This window comes from Primulina eburnea, chromosome 7 (genome assembly GCF_022965805.1).
Source record: "Primulina eburnea isolate SZY01 chromosome 7, ASM2296580v1, whole genome shotgun sequence".
NCBI lineage: Eukaryota > Viridiplantae > Streptophyta > Magnoliopsida > Lamiales > Gesneriaceae > Primulina > Primulina eburnea.
Genome location: NC_133107.1, coordinates 22,492,186 through 22,514,751, shown reverse-complemented (window position 1 = coordinate 22,514,751; position 22,566 = coordinate 22,492,186). Strand labels below are relative to the sequence as shown.

Below are 22,566 nucleotides of genomic sequence, written 5' to 3'. Positions count from 1 at the left end.
AATTCAATACAGCTTCGACCTTCGTAGGATCAACAGATATGCCATGTCTCGAAATGACGTGGCCCAAAAATACCACTTTGTCCATCCAGAATTCGCATTTGGACAATTTAGCATATAAATGACTAGTACGAAGAGTTTGAAGTACCAGTCTCAGATGTTCAGCATGCTCCTTTCTCGATTTCGAATACACAAGAATATCATCGATAAACACAATAACGAATCGGTCCAGATAATCTCGAAAGACCCGATTCATTAAGTCCATAAAAATAGCAGGAGCATTCGTAAGACCGAAAGGCATAACCAGAAATTCATAATGGCCATACCTCGTACGAAAAGCAGTTTTGGGTACATCTTCGTCTCGAACACGTACTTGATGATACCCAGAACGAAGATCAATCTTCGAGTACACAGAAGTACCTTGAAGCTGATCAAACAAGTCATCAATACGCGGAAGTGGGTACTTGTTTTTCACAGTAGCCCGATTCAATTGTCTATAATCGATACACATTCGCATTGTACCATCTTTCTTTCGAACAAATAAAACTGGAGCTCCCCAAGGTGATACACTCGGTCGAATATATCCCTTATCGAGAAGATCCTGTAATTGTTCTTTCAATTCTTTCAATTCCAATGGTGCCATGCGATAGGGAGCTTTAGAAATAGGCGTAGTCCCCGGCACAAGATCAATACTAAACTCAACTTCTCGATGAGGAGGAAAATCAGGAATCTCATCGGGAAATACATCTGGAAACTCTTTCGCAACAGGAATCTCAGATAAAGAAGACTCCTTCTTCGAAATATCAATAGCGTAGATAAGATAACCCTCATCTCCGCTATTCAACAATCGAGACATCTCCAAGGAAGATACCAATGGAATTTTGGCTTGGGAACCCTTGCCATAAAAATTCCACTTGGGTCCATCAATCGGTCGAAATCGAACTACTCCATGACAACAATCAACAGTAGCTCGATTCGTCATCAAGATATCCATGCCAACAATACAATCAAAGTCGTGCATAGGGAGGACAATCAGATTCAGAAATATCACATTATCCTCATATATCAATACACAATTATGCACAACTTTCTCAGACAATATAATCTTCCCTGCTGGCGTGGCTATCGACAAAGTATCATACAACGGGGTACACTCAATATCGTGAGATGCAACAAATGCATGAGATATGAATGAATGAGATGCTCCTGTATCAAATAAAACACGTGCAGGATAATCGCAAAGCGTGCAAATACCTGCAATCACACCTCCAGGAGCTTCTCTTGCCTGATCCTCAGTCATGGCGTACACTCTCACTTGAGGAGGAACTTGGGCACTCGGACCACCCGGTCCTCGATATCGTGGGACACTCGACTGCTGAAAAGATGGAACAGGAACAGCAGGTCTCATCATACTAGGGCCACCTCTAAATCCTGGCTGGGGTTGAGCAGAAGTCGTACCCCTGTTCGGACATACTCGAGAGAAATGGCCTTCCTGCCCACATTGATAACAAGTACCAAACATACCTCGACACTGCTCGATAGTATGTTTGCCTCCACAATGACTACAATAGGGAGCTATCACAGGACTCCCTCGCTGTGATCCACTAGAGCTCGAAGAAGACGAAGAAGCAGATCCAGTCTTCTTGAACTTCTTACCCCTCGGTCGCAAAGTAGGCTGCTGAGCTGACACCGGTGGTGGAGGAGTATACTGTGGACCTCCCCGCCTAAGTCCAGCCTCGGCTGCCTTGGCTCGTTCAACTGCCTCTGCGTAGCTGGTAGGCAATCCAGAAACAACATAGGTATACAAGACAGGATGTAAACCATTTACAAACCTGTTATATTTTGCCCTCGCATTCCCAGCCACGTGAGGTGCATACTTCAATAACGTAGAAAATTTCGAAGCATACTCTGCAACAGACATCGTTCCCTGCTGCAGATTATTAAATTCATTCTCCTGAGCAGTATAATAAGAAGGAGGGGAATACTGCTCCAAAAACTGGGCCTTGAAGACATCCCATGTGACTTCAGTCCCGGCCTCTTTCAATCCAATCTCAGCGGCTTCCCACCAAGATTTAGCTCGGTCTTTCAACTGATATAAAGCAAGTTTCAGTCTCCGAGCCTTGGAATACTCAACAATATTAAACAAGTGCTCGATATCCTTCAGCCAGGCCTCAGCTCTTTCAGCACTCTCAGTGCCAAAGAACTTCGGTGGTTTCAGATCCTGGAATCGAGCCATCACAACATCCATGGACAATCCTTCAAATTGCCCAACAATCCTCTCAGTACTGCTACTCGCAGTTTCATTTGTGTGATCCATCTACAAATCAAAAGATGAATATCACAATTTCATATCAATTCATAATCTCATCACCTCATATCATCAATCTCATCAGATACTTACTCAAATCAAATCACATAAGAGCAAGTAATACAAATAAGTCAAACACATACGCACAATTCATTTGTGCCTATTCAAGTGTACACAAGACTCAATAGAGCATTCCCAGCTATGCTCTGATACCATCTAGTGTGGGGCCCTTAACTCCTAATCGTTATTACAATGCAATCTGATTAGGGTTTAATTAATCACAGCGGAAAACGGGTTTAAAATTTCTTTACAATGAGCCCAAAATATCTCTTCTGATATTTAAATACTAAAAATAGTATCTAAATTCAAATCATAAACACGCCCACACGTAATCAATCACATACAAACATCTCATATCCTCGGGACATGCCCCGATATATAGATATATATACATATATATACTGGGAACAAGACATAAACATAAACCTCAGCCCAAGCTGTGGCTCCCACCAGAAGTACCCTCTCTGGTCTCCTGATATCCTGGAGTACCTGCCATTGTCCACACACAAAGACAACAACAGCCCCCCTTGGGGGTGAGCAAAGCTCCGTATGGAACAACCACAATATATACCACAAGTATCTAAACAATGATATATGGTATGCAATGTATGTCGTGGAGGTATAGGGTCAAATGCCCATCCACTGAGCACATGTCAGAATCAATCGAATCGCTATCAAATCAAATCAATGCTCGAGCTGGCACACCGGCCGATATGGGAATACACATATGACAACGTCGACGAAGCGTCGTCAATCCCACATCTCATATCCAATCATATGGGGCCACAATTGTCTATGCTTTACGGGTCATATAATACCGGCATAGCGATTGTGTTCACAAACCCCGGAATCCAATCAAATCATATCAGGGTATCCAAGGATCATAGCTCAACGTGCATGTCATGTATCGATGTATGCATAAAATGATGTGTGTTAACAAAACATTTATTTTATACATCGATACTCCAATCTCAATGTCATGTATGCCACATCAAGATATCAAATAGGCACATAGACACATATTCCAATCCAATCCAATCAAATCAATCCAATCATATATCATATAATACAGATACCTGTCGTATGTTACCCGGTCGCAACATACCTTAATTCTTCGTTCCAATTGATGTAGCTGGAAGATACACTTTATCTACATCAATTACATACTCATTTCAATCAATAACATACTCCAAAATCATTAATATGAGTTTCAAATATCATTTGAAACTTCAAAAATTCATATCAAATCATAATCATATCATAATTCAATTCCGACTTCGAATACGAGTTTATTGTCGGTTATTCTACTACATATCAGAAATTCAACTTCAAATACATGCTATTCCAGCAGTTTGATATTTAAAGCTGCTGAAACCAGAAGAAAATTACCTCAGTCTAAAGCCCTCGACTCGCAGATAACAAATATATAATTTGTTTCGCGTTTAGACGGCGTTTCGAAGTCGATTCGGACGAAAGAAATCGGAATCCTCTCAGTTATTTTCGAAACTCTTAAATAAAAATGAAGACGAAGCAAACAAAATCTTATTCTTATCCTTCCACCGTTCTCGCGCTCGGGCGGTAGAATTCTCGCGCCCGAGCGCGAGACACTCTGCCCCCGAGTACAATTGCACCGCGCTCGGGCGGTAGGAAATTACCGCTCGGGCGCGGCATGTTCTGTCCGAGAACATGATTTACATCGCGCTCGGGCGGTAACAAACTACCGCTCGGGCGCGAAGTATTCTGCCCGAATACTCTCCAACTCAACCCTGGCGCTCGGGCGGTCATTTTCTACCGCCCGAGCGCCGCACATTCTGTACAAAATATAAAATTTGTACTAATTTGGCGTCCGGCCTTTCCAATCGAGCTCTTACAACGTCAATTCATATCCAATACTCATGGTCAAAATGCACATCATATACATAATCACATATCAAATTCATTAATTATCGATAATCACATAGGATTTACGATAATACGATACACGGTCCTTACATTTTCCCTATATGCAATGCATCTTTCAGTGCACAACTTAACATATCTCTTCATATGCAACCAACAGATATAATCATGAATATTATCAACTATCAAATTACAGTTATGTGTCTCAAGAACACGTCGATCATGAAATGAATATAGACCAAATAATTTATTCTCTTTAACCCAATATTTATCATGATCATAGAAATCATTATAACCAACCATATAATCTTCACAACCATCACCAATAAAAGATATGTCATGCAAGTATGACACACTACATGTATGACACATGAAATCATTCAACACGGCAGCAGAATTTATCTCCAATGCATATACATTCTTGTATTCAATAACTCCCGTCAATTTAACAACTCGTGAGAAATCAAAACCCACTATATGCACATACAACTTCTCATTACTCCCGAAGCCATAAAAATGTGACAACGGCCGAACTTAAATACGTTCCCCCAACTACAAAATTTGCAACATGTTCTCCAAGCTCTTGAAAACAAAACAATATACAATTAAGATAACGAAGAAAGTCATACCTCATAGTTGTTGTGGTGGCAACTATGCTTACCTAACAGTGATTGCTCTCAACATTACATGGATCATCTCATCGCATTTTCCCATCATCAACACTTCTTTTCTTCCTCATCATGACTTCATCAAAATCCTACAAAGGAGAAATAACAATGTTCGGGATTGAACCGGCTGTATAATCAGAATGAGAATAAACCACTTTGTAAAAAGGTACATGAAAGGGTTTATGTAAGAATAAACAACTCTCTACCTCAATCTTTTGGGACTTCAAATTATTTTTCTTTTTCTTTTTCTTTGGCCTCTTGTTCTTTTTATTTTTTTTCTCATCTCATCATTTTATTCTTTTTTTTTCTTTCTATGGTCATCTCACTCTTTTGTTATCTCTTTCTTTCGGCCATTTCACATTTGTTTTCTCTCAATTCATAAAGTGTCAATTGAACCCCAAGGACTCCTTTTGGATTCAATTGAACAAGAGAAGCACAAAGTTCCTCCAAACATGTATGCAACTTAATTTTTTCTTGCCTACTCTCCTCCTCCATATTAGACAAGTTAGAAACTTCTTCGAGACTCAATGATTCATTTTCCGCCGTAAATGGTTCAACAACATTCAACTCACTAACTAGTGGATACCATCATCATCAACTCTAGCCTCAACTTAAGATTCAATTTCAACTACGAAATCAACCTCAAACTCAAATTCAGGCTCAATTACAACCTCGACCACAATTTGAGGTTCAAGCTCAACGGACGATTCTACTACGGTCACATCCTCACGTGGACATTAGCTGATATCATGCCCAACTGCTAAACACCAACAACATATAATATCACAAGTACTAGAATTTGAGTTGTTAAATGTACCTTGATATTCATATTTGGTAGTTTGACGTCTCGACTCCTTCATTGGCCTAGCAATGATTTTCTTTTCCAAGCTCGTCCGCCAAGTGGATGTCAACGACTCCCTATGCACATCACATCCACTTCTTCTGCCCACTCTACTATTCTCCTCACATCGCCTATCATCATCACGATCCAAATGCAATTATCTATTCCTTCCAAATCTTCTACCTCCCCTATTCTCACCAACTTGTATATCATACATCTCCTCTTCCTCGCACCGCCTAGACCTATCACGTAAGGGCTTAAACTTCTTCTCCCACACTCTATCCATCCCTCTAACATAGTTTGAAATTGGAGATCGTAAACCATTATATCAAAAAGAAAATGTTAGTATAAAACAATAAAAGATCAAATTTCATCACCGCGAATCCTCACTGGTCACTCCAATGAAAATTCACTCGAGTTTCTTTTTTTTTTCTCAGTTTTTTGTCCTCTCTACAAAACCTCTAACGTCACTTAAAGAAATAAACGATCGCCCTCAAGTATGTCACTCGATTTTGAGAGTTTACTCGTAAAGTACACTTTAGGCTCTGTATCTTGTGTGCGTCAAACACACAAGTTCAAACTTTACGATACTTGCAAACTAACTCCATTATTATGTGCCTGGACAGGTGAGGTTGATCTAAGATTCAGAAAAGGAGGAAGATTGGAAGAAATACTATTAACATCTTCTGTAAGCTCCGCGATCGAGTCTCGTATAGCTGGAGCAACATCTTTTAGTTGATTGATAAGCACATGTACATTTTGAAAATTTACAAAATCAACAACTGACTTTACCACTTCACAACACATAGAAAGAGAAAATAAGCCAACAAGGTTCTTATTAAAATTAGTTCAGCTAAATTTGGTGTAAGTATAAAAAACCATTTAGCATGAGGTGTAAGCTTCATGGTACAACCATCAACAGTCTGAACAAACTCGTAAACTCTGCATCACAGCAAACACATAAAGTACGTTAGTCATACCATTGTTCACCTGGATAGCGCATGTTCAGCAAGGGTTGCAGCCAAAGATTCAGTATGACTGATGGTACCACCATCATGCACACTCTGTAGGAGCGCTGGACCTTCACCATCATTTGTTTTTGCCTGTGCCAAAGTTAGCATGAAACATGTCTCCAAATGACCGGCATAAACAGCTAGTATGGTAAAACTTGAAAAAAAACAAGTGGCAACTTAACAAAATCAGTAAACATTTTTGAATTTACATTTTTATTGTTAAATAGGTCCTCATAGTCACAATTAGGCTCCTTTATATTAAATGGAAATCTTTACCCTTTTATAAATTCATTGGACATTATGATTGCAATTTTTTCTTAAACACATGTTTGGCCTCTGAAATTGCAAGGTGACCACTAGAAGTTAAACGGAAAATTCCTCGCAATAATTTCTCCAAGTATACACTTTGAACACTTGCAACTTGCTCATTTTTCAATGACTTTGTAAATCAGAATAGTTTCTTCAAGAAAAGCATTTGAATTTTAACCGAAAAGAAGTATTTTAAGGTTATGTGCAAGCCAATTAGCAAATGAACAATTTATGCAAAAGAACCTGCCACACCTAAACAACAACAACTACGTAGGAGCACTATGCACTGATATTCTGATAGAGAAATTTTACAAACTACGTGAAATTGATTGGACCTATTCCGTCAAAAATAAAAAAATTGAACTAAATTTGATACAGCAAATACATGAGTGTTTAAGTTTTATACTTAAACTAACATGGATAAACAGAAATCTCATATGCATAACCTATTCTCAATTCACCAATCTCTCCAATAAAATCTTATCCAAGTCACTCATTTTATACATCTGTCTCACAAAGGCACTTAACAATTTCAATGAACAATGAGAAGATGGAATCACAATACCAAGGACACAAAATACATTTGATAAAAGGACGTTTAGGACAGGTTCGGTCAGGAATGTAATCAAGTCAAGAACTATTCACAATCCAAACTCTCATAGAGCGAATAACACCCTGATTGAAAAATTTATTTGCACGCAAGGAAAAAATTGATTCTGCATAAAGTAGCATACCAATTGGAATGATTGCTTGTGAATGCGCTGCAAAGCATGGGTCCAACGTCGCAAGACTTCTGCTATGTCAACAGTATGCTGCCCTCTCCTGTTTCTTTCATCTAACCAAGGAGAATTTTCTTCGTTTCCACGAGAGAGTGAAACATCAGAGTTAATTTTTCTTTCATTGTTTAGACATTTCTATATACCCTCCGTTTCCTTAGTGTTCACTATTGTCCTTTGACTGGACATTTGCTTTGTACCTTTGTGCATAGCTGCAATCCACTAGAATGAGCTTGTCTTGATCTACAACTGAAAGATTCTAACTGATGCTTCGAACTAGTCAGCTGAACTGATCTTCAGTTGGGCTAATGAAATAAGTTGAGTCGTCAGTTGAACTGATTTCACTTTCGTTCAGTTGTACAGGTCAGTTGAGCTCTCCATCTGTGGGGCCCTTAACTCCTAATCGTTATTACAATGCAATCTGATTAGGGTTTAATTAATCACAGCGGAAAACGGGTTTAAAATTTCTTTACAATGAGCCCAAAATATCTCTTCTGATATTTAAATACTAAAAATAGTATCTAAATTCAAATCATAAAACACGCCCACACGAAATCAAAACCAATCACATATAAACAACTCATATCCTCGGGACATGCCCCGGTATATAGATATATATACATATATATACTGGGAACAAGACATAAACATAAACCTCAGCCCATGCTGTGGCTTCCTCCGAAGTGCCCTCCCTGGCCTCCTGATATCCTGGAGTACCTGCCATTGTCCACACACAAAGACAACAACAGCCCCTCTTGGGGGTGAGCAAAGCTCCGTATGGAACAACCAATCATATATACCACAGATATCTAAACAATGATATATGGTATGCAATGCATGTATGTCGTGGAGGTATCAGGTCAAATGCCCATCCACTGAGCACATGTCAGAATCAATCGAATCGCTATCAAATCAAATCAATGCTCGAGCTGGCACACCGGCCGATATGGGAATACACATATGATAGCGTCGACGAAGCGCCATCAATCCCACATCTCATATCCAATCATATGGGGCCACAATTGTCTATGCTTTACGGGTCATATAATACCGGCATAGCGATTGTGTTCACAAACACCGGAATCCAATCAAATCATATCAGGGTATCCAAGGATCATAGCTCAACGTGCATGTCATGTATCGATGTATGCATAAAATGATGTGTGTTAACAAAACATTTATTTTATACATCGATACTCAAATCTCAATGTCATGTATGCCACATCAAATCATCAAGTAGGCACATAGACACGTATTCCAATCCAATCAATCCAATCCAATCATATATCATATAATACAGATACCTGTCGTATGTTACCCGGTTGCAACGTACCTCAATTCTTCGTTTCCAGTTGATGTAGCCTGAAGATATTGATATAACGCTTTATCTACATCAATTACATACTCATTTCAATCAACAACATACTCCAAAATCATTAATATGAGTTTCAAATATCATTTGAAACTTCAAAAATTCATATCAAATCCAAATCATATCATAATTCAATTCCGACTTCGAATACGAGTTTCTTGTCAGTTATTCTACCGCATATATATAACCGACAAATAATTCTTCAATCTCAGTCAAATGATTAAAATTCTCTAATTATAATAAATTGAGAATAATTCAAAATAACATCACTATAATCATCTCTTCTTCGTTAAAATCATACATTATTCAACAATCTTCAATTCCAGTATGATTTAAGAATTTATCGGATTTATTCCAAAAATCGACGAATTTCAAACATCACCAAAACTATGAAATTTATACCTCAAATCGAAGACCTCGTGTCAACGATCCCAGAACTGAAGTCGGTTCGTCGATTGGATAAACCGTTAAGTCGCAAGATCGAAAAGAAATCAAAACTTTCGTTTCTCTCACCTTCTCACGTTTCCCTCTGTTAAAATGTGAATTGGTGGAATTCTGATGAATTCCACCGATTCACGTTAATTTATATTTTTTTTTAATATTATATTATATTATATTATTATATTATATTAATAATAATATAATATAATATATACTATTTAACATTTTAACTTCGGTATATCTCTTCGGATCAGTCAAACAATCAAATTTTCCAAAACTCAAAACATGAAACTTCTCTATCTTTGAGTTTTCTACATCATATTCAAATCTCAAATCATTTGGGCTTCATATGAAAAAGATATGTCACTCTTTACCATTTTGCCCTTAAAATTAATTCAATATTTTTCAAATTATCTACGAAAATGCCATCAAAATAAATTGAATATTTTTCAACTTATTTACCAAAATACCATCAAAGCTATTTTAGTCTCGGGATCTCACATTTATCCCCCTCTTAAAAGATTTCGTCCTCGAAATCTCAAACATCTCTATATACATAACATTGGCAAACATACATATGTCACCATTTATAGTACATATCAAAACTAAAATCAGAATAAGGATCAGAATACATCGAATACAATGGAATAGATGTCGTAGAATCAAACAAATGCGGATATGATTCTCGCATCTTGCTTTCCAACTCCCACGTTGATTCTTCAACACCATGCCGTGTCCATTGCACTCGAACTAGCGGAATCGATTTGTTTCTCAATATCTTTTCCTTTCGATCCATAATGCGAACAGGTTGTTCAATATAGGAAAGAGAATGATCTAGTTCAACCTCATCAGGTGCAAGTATATGTGATGGATCCGGTTCATATTTCCTCAACATGGAAACATGAAACACATCGTGAATAGCAGATAAAGCTGGTGGCAATGCCAATCGATACGCAAGATCACCAACTCGATCCAGAATCTCGTATGGACCAACATATCGAGGAGATAACTTCCCTCGCATGCCGAATCGAACAGTGCCTCTAAAGGGAGATATCTTCAAAAACACTCTGTCACCTTTCTGGAATTCCAAGGGTCGTCTTCGTTTATTCGCATAACTCGTTTGACGATCCTGAGCAGCTTTCATCCGCTGTCGTATCAACTGAACCTTATCGTTCATTTCCTGTATCATTTCAGGTCCAGTCAATTGTCTCTCACCAATCTCATCCCAGAATAAAGGTGATCTACATCGTCTCCCATATAGAGCTTCAAACGGTGCCATACCGATACTCGTCTGAACGCTATTATTATATGAAAATTCAACCAATGGTAAGGCATCTTGCCATCCCATTCGAAAGTCCATCACCACAGCACGCAACATATCTTCTAACGTTTGAATCGTACGCTCAGTCTGGCCATCAGTTTGGGGATGATAAGCAGTACTCATAGCCAAACGCGTACCCATCGCTTCTTGGAAACTACCCCGGAATTTAGAAGCAAATCTGGGATCACGATCAGATACAATTGAGACTGGCACACCGTGCAGTCTCACAACATTCTCAATGTATAAACGGGCCATTCTCTTATAAGGATAAGTCCGCTCATACGGAATAAAATGTGCAAATTTCGAAAACCGATCAATAATCTCCCAAATAGCATCACAGCCCTTGGGCGAACGAGGTAAATGAGTCACAAAATCCATAGCAATATGTTCCCAATTCCATTTCGGGATTTCAAGACTATGGAGTAATCCTCCAGGTCTCATTCTCTCGGCTTTCACTTGCTGGCAGACCAAGCATTTAGAGATAAACTCAGCAATGTCCTTCTTCATACGTTTCCACCAGAATTGAGGTCTCAATGTCAAATACATCTTTCGACCTCCAGGGTGAATACTGTATTTGCTACAATGTGCTTCTCGAAGAAGGGCATATTTCAAATCAGAGTCGTCAGGAACTATCAGCTGACCGTTAAGTCGTAAAGAACCATCAGAAGAAATCTGAAATCCAGACTGATGTCCAGCAGATACAAGTTCTTTCGACTTTTGAATCTGAGCATCGCTTTGTTGGGCCTTTCGTATTTTCGATATCAAATTTGGCTCAATTTGCAATGCTGAGACAGTGACAGAATTCCAATTCGAGTGAAAATTCCAACCAAAAGTACAAATATCCTCATGTACCTTGGCGACATTGACAGAAGCTAGAACAGAATCATGAACTTTACGGCTCAGGGCATCCGCAGTAACATTCACCGATCCAGGGTGATATTGAATCTCACAATCAAAATCCTTCAGGAGATCCATCCACCTGTGTTGCCTCATATTCAAATCAGATTGAGTAAAGAGATATTTCAGACTTTTATGGTCCGAATAGATAACAAACTTTTCTCCGTACAAGTAATGGCGCCAAATCTTCAAAGCAAACACAATGGCAGCCAATTCGAGATCATGAACAGGATAACGAGTTTCATGAGATTTCAATTGACGAGACGCATAAGCAACCACTTTGTCATGTTGCATCAGAACACAGCCCAACCCTTTACCAGACGCATCTGTACAAACCACAAATCCTCCGGTACCTGAGGGAATAGTAAGCACAGGTGCTGTGGTCAATCTCGTCTTCAATTCAAGAAAGCTAGCTTCACATTCCTCTGACCAAATGAATCTCTGATTCTTCTGTGTCAGTTGAGTAATAGGTTTAGCCATCTTCGAAAATCCTTCAATAAAACGACGATAATATCCAGCCAAATCCATGAAGCTACGGACCTCAGGAACATTTGTAGGTCTTGGCCAATTCAATACAGCTTCGACCTTCGTAGGATCAACAGATATGCCATGTCTCGAAATGACGTGGCCCAGAAATACCACTTTGTCCATCCAGAATTCACATTTGGACAACTTGGCATATAAATGACTAGTACGAAGAGTTTGAAGTACCAGTCTCAGATGTTTAGCATGCTCCTTTTTCGATTTCGAATACACAAGAATATCATCGATAAACACAATAACGAATCGGTCCAGATAATCTCGGAAGACACGATTCATTAAATCCATAAAGATAGCAGGAGCATTCGTAAGACCAAAAGGCATAACCAGGAATTCATAGTGGCCATACCTCGTACGAAAAGCAGTTTTGGGCACATCTTCGTCTCGAACTCGTACTTGATGATACCCAGAACGAAGATCAATCTTCGAGTAAATAGAAGTACCCTGAAGCTGATCAAACAAATCATCAATACGCGGAAGTGGGTACTTGTTTTTCACAGTAGCCCGATTCAGTTGCCTATAGTCGATACACATTCGCATCGTACCATCTTTCTTTCGAACAAATAAAACTGGAGCTCCCCAAGGTGATACACTCGGTCGAATATATCCCTTATCGAGAAGATCATGTAATTGTTCTTTCAATTCTTTCAATTCTAATGGTGCCATGCGATAGGGAGCTTTAGATATAGGTGCAGTCCCCGTCACAAGATCAATACTAAACTCAACTTCTCGATGAGGAGGAAAATCAGGAATCTCATCGGGAAATACATCCGGGAATTCTTTCTCAACAGGAATCTCAGACAAGGAAGACTCCTTCTTCGAAATATCAATAGCGTAGATAAGATAACCCTCATATCTGCTAGTCAACAATCGAGACATTTCCAAGGAAGATACCAATGGAATTTTGGCTGGGGAACCCTTGCCATAAAAATTCCACTTGGGTCCATCAATAGGTCAAAATCGAACCACTCCATCAAAACAATCGACAGTAGCTCGATTCGTCATCAAGATATCCATGCCAACAATAAAATCAAAGTCGTGCATTGGGAGGACAATCAAATTCAGAAATATCACATTATCCTCGTATATCAATACACAATTCTGTAAAACTTGCTCAGACAAAATAATCTTTCCTGCTTCTGAGTCGCAGGGCAGGCTGCTGAGTTGACACTTACGGTGGAGGAACATACTGAGGACCTCCTCGCCTTAATCCAGCATCAGCTGTCTTGGCTCATTCAACCACCTCTGCGTAGCTGGTAGGCAATCCAGAAACAACATATGTATATAAAACAGGATGTAAACCATTTACAAACCTGTTATATTTTGCCCTCGCATTCCCAGCCACGTGAGGTGCATACTTCAACAAAGTAGAAAATTTAGAAGCATACTCTGCAACAGTCATCGTTCCCTGCTGCAGATTATTAAATTCATTCTCCTGAGCAGTATAATAAGAAGGAGGAGAATACTGCTCCAGAAATTGGGCCTTGAAGACATCCCAGGTGACTTCAGTCCCGGCCTCTTTCAATCCAATCTCAGCGGCTTCCCACCAAGATTTAGCTCGGTCCTTCAACTGATACAAAGCAAGTTTCAGTCTCCGAGCCTTGGAATACTCAACAATATTAAACAAGTGCTCGATGTCCTTCAACCAGGCCTCAGCTCGTTCAGCACTCTCAGTGCCAAAGAACCTCGGTGGTTTCAGATCCTGGAATCGAGCCATCACAACATCCATGGACAATCCTTCAAATTGCCCAACAATCCTCTCAGTACTGCTACTCGCAGTTTCATTTGTGTGATCCATCTACAAATCAAAAGATGAATATCACAATTTCATATCAATTCATAATCTCATCGTCTCATATCATCATCTCATATCATCAATCTCATCAGATACTTACTCAAATCAAATCAAGTAGGAGCAAGTAATACAAATAAATCAAACACATACGCACAATTCATTTGTGCCTATTCAAGTGTACAAAAGACTCAATAGAGCATTCCCAGCTATGCTCTGATACCATCTAGTGTGTGGGGCCCTTTACTCCTAATCGTTATTACCATGCAATCTGATTAGGGTTTAATTAATCACAGCGGAAAACGGGTTTAAAATTTCTTTACAATGAGCCCAAAATATCTCTTCTGATATTTAAATACTAAAAATAGTATCTAAATTCAAATCATAAAACACGCCCACACGAAATCAAAACCAATCACATATAAACAACTCATATCCTCGGGACATGCCCCGGTATATAGATATATATACATATATATACTGGGAACAAGACATAAACATAAACCTCAGCCCAAGCTGTGGCTTCCTCCAGAAGTTCCCTCCCTGGCATCCTGATATCCTGGAGTACCTGCCATTGTCCACACACAAAGACAACAACAGCCCCCCTTGGGGGTGAGCAAAGCTCCGTATGGAACAACCAATCATATATACCACAGATATCTAAACAATGATATATGGTATGCAATGCATGTATGTCGTGGAGGTATCAGGTCAAATGCCCATCCACTGAGCACATGTCAGAATCAATCGAATCGCTATCAAATCAAATCAATGCTCGAGCTGGCACACCGGCCGATATGGGAATACACATATGATAGCGTCGACGAAGCGCCATCAATCCCACATCTCATATCCAATCATATGGGGCCACAATTGTCTATGCTTTACGGGTCATATAATACCGGCATAGCGATTGTGTTCACAAACCCCGAAATCCAATCAAATCATATCAGGGTATCCAAGGATCATAGCTCAACGTGCATGTCATGTATCGATGTATGCATAAAATGATGTGTGTTAACAAAACATTTATTTTATACATCGATACTCAAATCTCAATGTCATGTATGCCACATCAAATCATCAAGTAGGCACATAGACACGTATTCCAATCCAATCAATCCAATCCAATCATATATCATATAATACAGATACCTGTCGTATGTTACCCGGTTGCAACATACCTCAATTCTTCGGTTCCAGTTGATGTAGCCTGAAGATATTGATATAACGCTTTATCTACATCAATTACATACTCATTTCAATCAACAACATACTCCAAAATCATTAATATGAGTTTCAAATATCATTTGAAACTTCAAAAATTCATATCAAATCCAAATCATATCATAATTCAATTCCGACTTCGAATACGAGTTTCTTGTCAGTTATTCTACCGCATATATATAACCGACAAATAATTCTTCAATCTCAGTCAAATGATTAAAATTCTCTAATTATAATAAATTGAGAATAATTCAAAATAACATCACTATAATCATCTCTTCTTCGTTAAAATCATACATTATTCAACAATCTTCAATTCCAGTATGATTTAAGAATTTATCGGATTTATTTCAAAAATCGACGAATTTCAAACATCACCAAAACTATGAAATTTATACCTCAAATCGAAGACCTCGTGTCAACGATCCCAGAACTGAAGTCGTTTCGTCGATTGGATAAACCGTTAAGTCGCAAGATCGAAAAGAAATCAAAACTTTCGTTTCTCTCACGTTCTCACGTTTCCCTCTGTTAAAATGTGAATTGGTGGAATTCTGATGAATTCCACCGATTCACGTTAATTTATATATTTTTTTTAATATTATATTATATTATATTATTATATTATATTAATAATAATATAATATAATATATACTATTTAACATTTTAACTTCGGTATATCTCTTCGGATCAGTCAAACAATCAAATTTTTCAAAACTCAAAACATGAAACTTCTCTATCTTTGAGTTTTCTACATCATATTCAAATCTCAAATCATTTGGGCTTCATATGAAAAAGATATGTCACTCTTTACCATTTTGCCCTTAAAATTAATTCAATATTTTTCAAATTATCTACGAAAATGCCATCAAAATAAATTGAATATTTTTCAACTTATTTACCAAAATGCCATCAAAGCTATTTTAGTCTCGGGATCTCACACCATCAGTTGAACACTCTTTCGGCTGGCTAGGCTTCTGAGGTTCTCCTGCTGAACGACCTATCAACTGGACAATCAGCTGAACTACTTGCCTGACATAACAGTTCGACTGATTCAGTTTGTGCGATCAGTTGGGTCTTCAGTTTGCGATGTAAACAGCTCGTAACTGATCCTAGCTTCTGCACACTAAGGTAAATTATCAGTAACACAAAATAACATGTTTTGTTAACATCAAAATTAAGATTGCGAACTTGAAAAATTCCAACAGCCACAAAGTGTTAAATATTGATAAGTTTGATTTGAGAAATACACAAAATTTTATACATAGCCAATCTTGGAAAAGTTCAGAGAAAACTCAATCAATATTATAAAACTCAATATTAATTCAAAAGTTGTTTAAAATTTCGTCTATATATGTTTGCAAATAATAAAAGATTTGAAAATCTGATTACCTAAACAGTTAGGACTCTAAACTAGGAAAAAAAGATTTTTCTCGTAGCAGGGTGCCCTCGGTGTGAGATTCTACCACTGGGGCGCAGGGTCTGGACAATGCGCACTCGGGCGGTAAGATGTTACCGCTCGGGCGTTGAGTGTTTTGTACAAATCCTCGTAGATAGTGATTGTGGCGCTTGGGCACAAAGTTTTACCACCCTAACGCAGAGCTCTCAGGTCAGGAGCCTTGGTTTGGCTTCTTCTTCATATTCAGAATCGAAATATCTTCCAACTTCATTGCTATGCATCCGAATTCTTTAAAGTTTTGAATCGCAAGATTTAGCACGTCATGCTCGACAGATTCATATCATACTCCCCTTCTTCAAAAAGATTGGTCCTCAAATCTTGATTGCCTACGCAAAAATGAAGCAAGTCGGTAATAAAAGAATTATATTATCAACATGCTTACCTTTAAACTTAAGTTTGTAGGCATTATCATTTGCTCGATCCATCAGTACTGGAAATCCCAACATCACGGTTGCCTTTCTTATGTATTCATACATTGCTCCATACGATAAATAATAAATGATACAAAATGACATTAATAAAATCTCATTAAGCATAGTAAAAATTAAATTCATCCCCTTCTTAGACCTAGTTAACAACACAAAAATCTCCACACAAATGCACAATCATAGTTCACTAGGAATAATAATTACTTCATGCAACACATAAGAATCAAGCTTACGTGCATTTTCCCTATATGCAATGCATCTTTCAGTGCACAACTTAACATATCTCTTCATATGCAACCAACAGATATAATCATGAATATTATCAACTATCAAATTACATTTATGTGTCTCAAGAACACGTCGATCATGAAATGAATATAGACCAAATAATTTATTCTCTTTAACCCAATATTTATCATGATCATAGAAATCATTATAACCAACCATATAATCTTCACAACCATCACCAATAAAAGATATGTCATGCAAGTATGACACACTACATGTATGACACATGAAATCATTCAACACGGCAGCAGAATTTATCTCCAATGCATATACATTCTTGTATTCAATAACTCCCGTCAATTTAACAACTCGTGAGAAATCAAAACCCACTATATGCACATACAACTTCTCATTACTCCCGAAGCCATAAAAATGTGACAACGGCCGAACTTAAATACGTTCCCCCAACTACAAAATTTGCAACATGTTCTCCAAGCTCTTGAAAACAAAACAATATACAATTAAGATAACGAAGAAAGTCATACCTCATAGTTGTTGTGGTGGCAACTATGCTTACCTAACAGTGATTGCTCTCAACATTACATGGATCATCTCATCGCATTTTCCCATCATCAACACTTCTTTTCTTCCTCATCATGACTTCATCAAAATCCTACAAAGGAGAAATAACAATGTTCGGGATTGAACCGGCTGTATAATCAGAATGAGAATAAACCACTTTGTAAAAAGGTACATGAAAGGGTTTATGTAAGAATAAACAACTCTCTACCTCAATCTTTTGGGACTTCAAATTATTTTTCTTTTTCTTTTTCTTTGGCCTCTTGTTCTTTTTATTTTTTTTCTCATCTCATCATTTTATTCTTTTTTTTTCTTTCTATGGTCCTCTCACTCTTTTGTTATCTCTTTCTTTCGGCCATTTCACATTTGTTTTCTCTCAATTCATAAAGTGTCAATTGAACCCCAAGGACTCCTTTTGGATTCAATTGAACAAGAGAAGCACAAAGTTCCTCCAAACATGTATGCAACTTAATTTTTTCTTGCCTACTCTCCTCCTCCATATTAGACAAGTTAGAAACTTCTTCGAGACTCAATGATTCACTTTCCGCCGTAAATGGTTCAACAACATTCAACTCACTAACTAGTGGATACCATCATCATCAACTCTAGCCTCAACTTAAGATTCAATTTCAACTACGAAATCAACCTCAAACTCAAATTCAGGCTCAATTACAACCTCGACCACAATTTGAGGTTCAAGCTCAACGGACGATTCTACTACTGTCACATCCTCACGTGGACATTAGCTGATATCATGCCCAACTGCTAAACACCAACAACATATAATATCACAAGTACTAGAATTTGAGTTGTTAAATGTACCTTGATATTCATATTTGGTAGTTTGACGTCTCGACTCCTTCATTGGCCTAGCAATGATTTTCTTTTCCAAGCTCGTCCGCCAAGTGGATGTCAACGACTCCCTATGCACATCACATCCACTTCTTCTGCCCACTCTACTATTCTCCTCACATCGCCTATCATCATCACGATCCAAATGCAATTATCTATTCCTTCCAAATCTTCTACCTCCCCTATTCTCACCAACTTGTATATCATACATCTCCTCTTCCTCGCACCGCCTAGACCTATCACGTAAGGGCTTAAACTTCTTCTCCCACACTCTATCCATCCCTCTAACATAGTTTGAAATTGGAGATCGTAAACCATTATATCAGAAAGAAAATGTTAGTATAAAACAATAAAAGATCAAATTTCATCACCGCGAATCCTCACTGGTCACTCCAATGAAAATTCACTCGAGTTTCTTTTTTTTTTCTCAGTTTTTTGTCCTCTCTACAAAACCTCTAACGTCACTTAAAGAAATAAACGATCGCCCTCAAGTATGTCACTCGATTTTGAGAGTTTACTCGTAAAGTACACTTTAGGCTCTGTATCTTGTGTGCGTCAAACACACAAGTTCAAACTTTACGATACTTGCAAACTAACTCCATTATTATGTGCCTGGACAGGTGAGGTTGATCTAAGATTCAGAAAAGGAGGAAGATTGGAAGAAATACTATTAACATCTTCTGTAAGCTCCGCGATCGAGTCTCGTATAGCTGGAGCAACATCTTTTAGTTGATTGATAAGCACATGTACATTTTGAAAATTTACAAAATCAACAACTGACTTTACCACTTCACAACACATAGAAAGAGAAAATAAGCCAACAAGGTTCTTATTAAACTTAGTTCAGCTAAATTTGGTGTAAGTATAAAAAACCATTTAGCATGAGGTGTAAGCTTCATGGTACAACCATCAACAGTCTGAACAAACTCGTAAACTCTGCATCACAGCAAACACATAAAGTACGTTAGTCATACCATTGTTCACCTGGATAGCGCATGTTCAGCAAGGGTTGCAGCCAAAGATTCAGTATGACTGATGGTACCACCATCATGCACACTCTGTAGGAGCGCTGGACCTTCACCATCATTTGTTTTTGCATGTGCCAAAGTTAGCATGAAACATGTCTCCAAATGACCGGCATAAACAGCTAGTATGGTAAAACTTGAAAAAAAACAAGTGGCAACTTAACAAAATCAGTAAACATTTTTGAATTTACATTTTTATTGTTAAATAGGTCCTCATAGTCACAATTAGGCTCCTTTATATTAAATGGAAATCTTTACCCTTTTATAAATTCATTGGACATTATGATTGCAATTTTTTCTTAAACACATGTTTGGCCTCTGAAATTGCAAGGTGACCACTAGAAGTTAAACGGACAATTCCTCGCAATAATTTCTCCAAGTATACACTTTGAACACTTGCAACTTGCTCATTTTTCAATGACTTTGTAAATCAGAATAGTTTCTTCAAGAAAAGCATTTGAATTTTAACCGAAAAGAAGTATTTTAAGGTTATGTGCAAGCTAATTAGCAAATGAACAATTTATGCAAAAGAACCTGCCACACCTAAACAACAACAACTACGTAGGAGCACTATGCACTGATATTTTGATAGAGAAATTTTACAAACTACGTGAAATTGAGTAGACCTATTCCGTCAAAAATAAAAAAATTGAACTAAATTTGATACAGCAAATACATGAGTGTTTAAGTTTTATACTTAAACTAACATGGATAAACAGAAAGCTCATATGCATAACCTATTCTCAATTCACCAATCTCTCCAATAAAATCTTATCCAAGTCACTCATTTTATACATCTGTCTCACAAAGGCACTTAACAATTTCAATGAACAATGAGAAGATGGAATCACAATACCAAGGACACAAAATACATTTGATAAAAGGACGTTTAGGACAGGTTCGGTCAGGAATGTAATCAAGTCAAGAACTATTCACAATCCAAACTCTCATAGAGCAAATAATACCCTGACTGAAAAATTTATTTGCACGCAAGGAAAAAATTGATTCTGCATAAAGTAGCATACCAATTGGAATGATTGCTTGTGAATGCGCTGCAAAGCATGGGTCCAACGTCGCAAGACTTCTGCTATGTCAACAGTATGCTGCCCTCTCCTGTTTCTTTCATCTAACCAATGAGAATTTTCTTCGTTTCCACGAGAGAGTGAAACATCAGAGTTAATTTTTCTTTCATTGTTTAGACATTTCTATATACCCTCCGTTTCCTTAGTGTTCGACCGTTCAAGAGTTAAATTTGCAGATGGTATTACCGAACTTTGATCCATCGTTGCTAGCAACGATGAACCAGATATGCGATACCTGAAGCATCATGTAAGGCACAAATATAAGGGGAGCTAATGAATAAAATGAAGTTACCGATATTGCCAATGCTCGCGATGGACTATAAGATCCTCAATTGGCCCTGAAGCAAGAACCTCATGTTGACCTAAACAAGATTATGCATGGAAACGATTGTGCTTAGTATTCTATAAGATGAAACTAAAAGGTGTTGTTGATCACTCATTTTCCAATCAAACTGAACTTTAGCTGGCATATTCATTGAACTAACAAATACAATATATCATGTTTCAAATCACATGGCTTGAATCTTTGAAAGAAAAACAAGAGAAAATATAGATTTTGAACATTAATTCCTAAATTTAATAGCAAATGCCCCGTCATGTCTCATATAAAGTAAAAATAAATCAGGACTTAGCAAGAGAACATAATCTGCTTAATAAACTATCATTATGCATAAATAAGAAATTTTCACAAAACTTGACACATACAACAACCCCAAAAACTGTGTGTGGAACTTTATTGCAGGATTCCAAGAAATCCAAATGAGGAACTTGAAATGTTAGAAAATTAAGAAAACCAAAATATAATGTAACTTACTCTTGCGAGATAGCAGTGAGTCCCACAAACGAGTAGTTCTTTGAACCATGTGAGAATTTTGACTAGAGCTGGATACAAGCGCATCCCAGAGTTCACCGTCCAATTTAACTTTATTTCTTAAATCATGCAGCTTTTCAAGCTCTTGGTGCAGATATGCCTGTGAACCCAAATAAAATGTAAGCACATGTCCATCCTCAACACACAATCTGATATAACAGACGTGATATCTTCAAATGATATTTTTACCTCTTCAGTACAGAGACCACGAAACTCCGCTGTCATTTCATGTGCCAAACTGGACCACATGGCCTGCCTTTGAACTGCAGTTTAGGTAAAAGTATCAAAAGAAAAGTAACTTATTAATTTCTTCCTTTCTTTGTTATGTCTCATAGGAAAACTAACTGTCGTAAGAGGCAAGAAAATTCATGTAGCAAGAACATACTGTGGACAAATAGAGAAAGCTATGAAAGATGAAGGTCGCTCTTTCAGCAGTAAATAATTATTCAATAGTGAGTGCATTTCAAAGTAATAACACCTAATTAAGTCTAACATTAATAATTTTTGAAGCAATATTCCATAATATGCAAATAATTAAAGGGGTAAATAAACTTTCATGTGATGAACTCAATGCACCAATCAG

The 22,566-nt window shown here is 37.7% G+C and overlaps 2 long non-coding RNA genes across 2 annotated transcripts; both read right to left on the bottom strand.

Moving 5' to 3' along the window:
• Positions 1–2,742: 2,742 nt before the first annotated feature.
• LOC140836188 (uncharacterized) lies at positions 2,743–9,752 on the bottom strand. Its single transcript, XR_012119014.1, has 3 exons — positions 9,646–9,752; positions 9,205–9,259; positions 2,743–2,854 (listed from the first exon to the last, which is right to left on the bottom strand). It is a non-coding gene; the product is annotated as an uncharacterized lncRNA (long non-coding RNA).
• Positions 9,753–21,054: 11,302 nt separating this feature from the next.
• LOC140837306 (uncharacterized) lies at positions 21,055–22,255 on the bottom strand. Its single transcript, XR_012119292.1, has 3 exons — positions 22,173–22,255; positions 21,927–22,083; positions 21,055–21,474 (listed from the first exon to the last, which is right to left on the bottom strand). It is a non-coding gene; the product is annotated as an uncharacterized lncRNA (long non-coding RNA).
• Between the last annotated feature and the right edge of the window lie 311 nt (positions 22,256–22,566).